The following is a 6,019-nucleotide window of genomic DNA, read 5'->3' on the forward strand; positions in this document are numbered from 1 at the left end:
AAAGGGAGACTCTGACTCCTGAAACGAAACTGAGGTTACAGAAAGGGAGGTGGTGGGTTCAGGGATGGGGTAATTTGTGATGGGCATTAAGGAATGCACGTGATGTGATGAGCCCTGGGTGTTTTATGCAAGTAATGAATCATTGAACATTGTATCAAAAACTAATGTTGTACTATACATTGGCTAATTGAACTTAAATACAAAAAAAAAAGAAACAAACAAACAGTGAAGTGTGCAACATTCAAAGAAAATGGAATGATTGGAAAATCTAACTCTAGTAGTTACCATGTTTGTGAAAGTAAAGTACCTATATCAAATTTTCAACTGTAGCTAAATGCAAACATTCCTAGTTTACCGTAATAGTGTGTGATACAAAGGTGACCAGGCAAGCTGAATCTTTAGAAAATTGATCTCAACATCAATTTGTTTTTTTGTGACTTTCAAAACTTTGTCAGAACATTAAAAATTTCTTACTGTTCGTTATAAATGTGTAGGGAAGTGAAAAAAGTAAAATTAATATTACTTAATACAATTCAAAATATTAGAAACATTGAGGATTAAAGTCGTTTCTCCCACTTATCAAGAGAAGCAAGACAACATACCACGTAGATTGAACATCTTTTCCATCCCTGGCAACTTGTCATACTCCTTTCTAAGTAACGATCAGCTTTTAACAGTTTAGCCTTTGTGATGTCAAAGACATGAAAGATTTCCAACAGTTTCTTTAATGTGAACTTTGCTGGCATCACTTCCTGCAGGCAGCTTCATCTATTCCAGCCCAACTCCTTTCTTCATTTGTGCCAAGAAATTGTCTTCAGTAAGTTCTTCAGTTCTTCAGGAATTTCAGAGTCCTCCGAGACTCTGAAACGATGGCGGAATCAACATTCTCATAATCAACTATTTCTTCTTTTTTTATTATTATCTTTTTATTTAAAAAAAAATTTTGGGGGGGCACCTGGGTGGCTCAGTCGTTAAGCGTCTGCCTTCGGCTCAGGGCATGATCCTGGTGTTCTGGGATCGAGCCCCACATCAGTCTCNTTTTGGGGGGGCACCTGGGTGGCTCAGTCGTTAAGAGTCTGCCTTCGGCTCAGGGCATGATCCTGGTGTTCTGGGATCGAGCCCCACATCAGTCTCCTCCATTGGGAGCCTGCTTCTTCCTCTCCCATTCCCCCTGCTTGTGTTCCCTCTCTCTCTGGCTGTCTCTCTCTCTTTGAATGAATAAAATCTTTAAAGAAAAATAAAAATAAAATAAAAACAAATTTTTTTTTTTTGTTTTTCAAGTATTGACAGCTGTTTTATCTTTAACTGTGTTTGGATTCAATTTACATTCTGCAAAGTCATTCACATGGTGTGGACAGAGCTCCTCTATTACAAGGATATCCTATTACCTCCTGCTAACATGTTTGAATATTTTCGGTGGCACGCTTTCTATACTATTTCTTCTAAAATCAGCTGAAGAAATTGCATGATCTCCAGTTTTAGTGTCAATAGTCTACAAGGTTGTTTTTTTTTTTAAAGATTTTATTTATTTATTTGATAGAGATAGAGACAGCCAGCGAGAGAGGGAACACAAGCAGGGGGAGTGGGAGAGGAAGAAGCAGGCTCATAGCGGAGGAGCCTGATGTGGGGCTCGATCCCATAACACTGGGATCACGCCCTGAGCCAAAGGCAGACGCTTAACGACTGCACCACCCAGGCGCCCCAACAAGGTTTTAAAAACTTAAATGACCCCTTAGATTATCAAAGTTGTATTTTAGGGTGGTCTAGAACATTATGTAGCTGTAGTAGTGCTTTAAAAGTTAACTTATCTTGTCTAATGTATCTCCACAACTGAGAAGCAAAGAGGGAAAACAGCTATTTGCTTTACTATCAATATGTAAATGGAATAAGAATTTCTCAGTGACCAATCATGGACAGACGTTTAAAGGAGAGACAAGAGTGGTCATCTATCATAATGAGCATCTGTTACTTATGTAGCAGGAATGGTTGTATTTTATGCAATACTCACCAGATATTGTATTAAATGAAAACTGAACTGTGTTGGGGGACTGGTGTTGTTTAAGTGACCCACGATCGCTGAAATCTGTGTTATGGAAACCATGGAAAGCCGTAACTATCTGTGCTTCCAATACAATTTATAACTGTGTAATTTGAGTACCTCTATTGAATCCTATAAATTATAGCAATTTTTAAATTCAATTAATATTCACCTTAATTTCACTATTATGTTTGAATAGAATACTGAATATAGAAATAATGATCTTGTGTCTTCCCTCAAGCTGCTCAGTGTGCACCTGTAAGATATCAGTAAAAAATCATTTTTATCTACTTTTAACTCAGTTATTATGCAACTCAGTTAGAAATGCTTCAGTGTTTGTTGTTTAAAAACTGTTTGATTTCTCTTTAATCTTCCCTTTAGTAGCATTCTTTCTTTGTGCTACTGAAAACTTCATATAAATTTCATGTTCCTGGAAACTTGGCAACTGAGGACTTCTAGCATTTATTCCATAATCTTACTTCCTCTCCGTGTTTTACTGTATTAACATCTATTCATTTCCTAAGTACGTCTTTCTTAGTAATTATATATGGTATCTTCATAGATAAGGAAAAAATTTTGATAGATTTAAATAACTACTTCTGATTTAAGAAGAAGCAAGACAAGGTGGTGGAAGAAGAGAAAAAGGAAAAAAGTCTAAGTGAATTAGAATGGTACAATATTTCCTTAATATGTTAATGATTATGTATGGAAAATTACCACCAAAATGAAACAAAATAGTGATTCGTATATATTTAGTGTTCACCAAAATGACTTTTTCACCATTACTATTTAACATTGACCCAGAAGTCTGGCAAGTGAAACAGAGAAAAATTAAAAGATTAGCGACAACTGATTATTAAAGATAAAATATTAATTGTGGATTTGTAGACAATATGATATTGAAAAAAATGGCTGAAAGTTATGAAATAAGATTATTTCATGGAGTTCTGGGATCCAGCCCCACTTCAGGCTCTTCTGCTGGGAGCCTGCTCTTCCTCTCCCACTCCCCCTGCTTGTGTTCCCTCTCTCACTGTCTGTCTCTCTCTCTATCAAATAAATAAAAGAAATCTTTAAAAAAAATGCATATAACAAATATTTTGAGTGTGACAAATATTCCACTGGTGAGACTGTGGGGGAACAGAGAATGCATACACAACTGGAGGAACTGAAAGATGATGAAATCCCCAATGAGAATTTTGCAAAATGACATGTGCATTTACTCTTTGACCCCGAAATTCTATTTTTAGGAAATTATCCTCAAAGTAGAGTGACACACAGACAAAAAAGAAGAAGAAGAAGAAGAAGAAGAAAAAAGGAAGGAAGGAAGGAAGGAAGGAAGGAAGGAAGGAAGGAAGGAAAAGACCATATGCATAAGGCCATTCCTAACAGCATTGTCGGTTCTTTACAATAAGAAAAGTAGCAGTAACTCAAATGTACATCAATAACTGACTAGTTGAATAAACTTTGTAAATTCATATAATGAAGTGATATGCCACTTAAAAGCAATGAGAAAGAGCCCATTGTCTATGTAGTTATAGGCCATCTCCAAGAGATATTATTAAATGAAAACAGCAAGAAGGAGAACAATGTTTATAATAGGCGCCTTCTACTTAGGAAAGTGTGGGGAGTTTAAGTACAGACATACATACATACATATGGGTACTTTTCTTAGATCTTTTTAAAAGAAATAATTATAGGATAAACCACAACTAATAAAAATGAAGGAAAGGGACAGAGAATATCATGAAAGCTAGATTTGCATTATAGTTTTGATTTTAGACTTATAAATATTTTTATGTCAAAATTAAAAAGGCAAGTCTGAAAAAAACAGGACCAAATTGAAGTAAATAACCTTAAACATATACCAGTTTTGCAGTGTAAGCACCCAGACAAGAATTATTTTAAGTGATATTAAAATAGAGTGTTTGACTGTACCTCCCTGGCAAGATAGATCGTAACAAAAAAATGAGAGAATTGTGAATTTACTGAATATTTGCCAATAAGAGGTAAGATACTGAGAAAAGCCCAGACATATTTTGATTTATATGGCAGATTGGCATGATTGAATTTTCTGAGTATTTTAGGGGAACCAGGGCTTGCAAGTTAAGTCAAATTATAGAAAGATGTTTTTACATATTTCAGGTTTTTTCCTATGAAAATCTGATTCTGCTGCCATTTGCAATGCAATCCTTCAAAATCGTAAAAGACTAAGAATTTATTACCACATGTGCTTCATTCTAACCCTGCTGGGATAATTTATTAGGAAATATGTTCATAGAAATGATTCTACTACAAGACTTGTGATAGAACAAAACAATTCATTATCTTCAGGACTACTGAAGTGTCCTTCAGTATAGCAAAACACACAAAAAATACAACATATTTATTGCAAATTTGCTTACCAATTATAACGTGGTGGGCTTTCCCCCATACCAGCAAGCAAGTGGACACAGGTGGGGGTCCCATAATTCAACTCAATTCTGACACTATGTGCCCTGAGATATTGTCAGATTCCACAAGTTAAGGGCTCAGTCCCACAAGATCGCCTCCACTCCAGATGCTAACTGCAAGCCAGGGTTCTTACCTATGTGTCTGATTGACTTGCTGTAAATCAAAGGTTGTATGGATCCCCTTCTTGGGTTCCATTAACTTGTTAGAGTGGTTCACTGAACTCAGGAAATCAGTTTACTTACTAGATACTGGTTTATTACAAAGGATATTAAAGGATACATGTCAACAGCCAGATGAAGAGGTACATATGGCGAGGTCCCATACAAACAATCTTCTATTCCTGTGGCATTTGGTGTTAGGGCCAGGCACAGTGGCAGGTGGAAACTTTCTGAATTACTATCTAGAAGTTCTCAAACTCCTCCCTTCTGAGTTTTTACAGGGACTTCACCCCACACGCATGCTTGATTAAATCATGGTCCATTGATGGATTCAACCTCCAGCCTGTCACCTTCCCCGGAAATCATGGGGTGGGACTGAAAGTTCTACCCTTCATTTCACCATTTGGTTCCCCTGGCAACCACCTGCACCCCCACCCAGCCCTGGCCCAGGGGATTTCCAAAAATCACTTTATTAACATAAACTCTGTCTTTCAAGTCCTGGTTGAAAGAGACTTGTTATGAATAACAAGACACCCATTTCACCTTTCCAGCTCTGAGGTGACTAGATTTCAGGAAGTGAGGATATGTTTTAACAAAATATGTTCCCATTGCATTTATCACTTAAGAAATTCCAAAGAATTTAGGAGCTGTAAGCCAGAAACTGTAGATGGAAGACCAAAATATGTATTTATTATAAACCACAGTATCACACTTGAAAATAATATTCATGAAAAATGTGCTTCAAAAAACTGAAAGTTTCTAAAGACACTTCCAGTTTCTAGTAATGACTGGGTACTCTAGTCGTAAAAATCTGAAAGATATTAAAAGCTAACTAAAAATTGTAAAATTCTTAAATGTAACAGTAAGGGAACTTTAGTCATACTTAAGATCACCATTGATAGTAAGAATGCCAATTAGGTAAGCAATTTTGAGTCCTAGAGCATTTCACACTATAGATAACTATAGATAACTCATGCCTCTTTGAAATTCTCATTTTTAACCTCATTCATGGTAGTCCTGTTGCTTTCCTGACTACTTTACTATCTCTTTGGACCTCTCTCTCTCTCTCTCCAGTCTTTCCTTGAAGTTCTAATTTAGACTTCCTTCTTTTTACAANTCTTCTTTTTACAAATGCTGTTTTCTTAATATGCTGAATATATTAACATTTATTTAAATGTGGATGAAGCTCACATTACCTCAAGCAGTCCTCTCTCCTTGGAGAGGAAATTACCAAGAGCAGGCCAGGCCGGCAGGCCCAGATAGATGGCAAGTTACTAACCATAAACTAGAGATAACCAGAAACCCCACTAGGAGCAAGAGATAACCAGCCATTTCTGCTTCTGTAAACAGGCTTCCCACCTAAAGCAACCCC

This window comes from Ailuropoda melanoleuca, chromosome 16, assembly GCF_002007445.2.
Source record: "Ailuropoda melanoleuca isolate Jingjing chromosome 16, ASM200744v2, whole genome shotgun sequence".
Taxonomy (NCBI): domain Eukaryota; kingdom Metazoa; phylum Chordata; class Mammalia; order Carnivora; family Ursidae; genus Ailuropoda; species Ailuropoda melanoleuca.